Below are 1,061 nucleotides of genomic sequence, written 5' to 3' on the forward strand. Positions count from 1 at the left end.
GAAGGGGGAGGGGAAGGGGAGCGGGAAGTGAGGTGGGAGGGCTATTGGTTTATTCTTTGTCTACTGGATTAACCCGATTATGCACCAGGCACCGGCACAACCCGCCTCCCCCACCTCCGAGCCTTGTACGGGAGGAACGGAATGCAGATTCGAGTTTCAAGTACCTTCTGCTCTTGCCGGGATTTGGTTCTGATTGTGTCGGCGTGTAGTTTTCGGTTTATTCGAATTTTATCTTCTTAAGGGGGGGTTACCTACGGAGCGAGGCTTTTTGAAGATCTTCCCTACTTTTTTGCTTGGCGCAGTACAGAAGGAAATTCTACAGTCTAAAGTCTTTTACGTTAATTCAGTAATACACATACCCGTGATTACTCAGGGCGACGGCATGAGCTTCCGAAATGGGGGGGGGGTCACTTTCACTGATTTTTCTCCTTCGCTTAACCAGAAGTCAGCGTGCATTTCCCACTCTCCTTGCCACCTTGAACACTTCTCAAGAGCCTATTGTCCATGTTGGAGGTGGACTGTATTTTCCCACTTAAAAAAAAAAAAAAAAGATAGAACATGCATACATATGGACTTCTCTCACCGGCGTGCATTTGCTAAGAAAGTGTCTGCACGAGGGAGCACCAGTGAGAAATGAAAATGCGCTCATGCACGCGCCCGCCACTACATTCTGTCTAGCGACGTACAGAATGCTTTTACTTTGCAGAAAAGTACCTGCTTGCACGGTCAAAAAAGAAAAAAAAAAGAAAAAGAAATCCCGAAAAACACCTGCGATCTTGCCCATGCGGGGTCAGACTTCTGGAGACGCGGTGCTAGGAAAGCGTGGTGCTTTATGCCTCCCGCTTTAGCCCCGTCCCCGGGCAGCTGCCCCGGCACTAGCTGCCGTCCCCCGGGCTCTCGCTCGAGAATGTCCCCGACGCGCTCCCCGCCTCGCCGCGCCCTCCGCGCCCTGCCTTCTCCATGTTTCTCTCGGGCTCTCCTCCTTCGCCAGGGGTTTGGAACGAGAGATGGCAAGGGAAGTGGCACGCGTTATTTCCGGGCGCTGGCCCACGTCCCCCCAC

Source organism: Carlito syrichta, unplaced genomic scaffold (assembly GCF_000164805.1).
Source record: "Carlito syrichta isolate Samal-C Ts95f unplaced genomic scaffold, Tarsius_syrichta-2.0.1 Scaffold302900, whole genome shotgun sequence".
Taxonomy (NCBI): domain Eukaryota; kingdom Metazoa; phylum Chordata; class Mammalia; order Primates; family Tarsiidae; genus Carlito; species Carlito syrichta.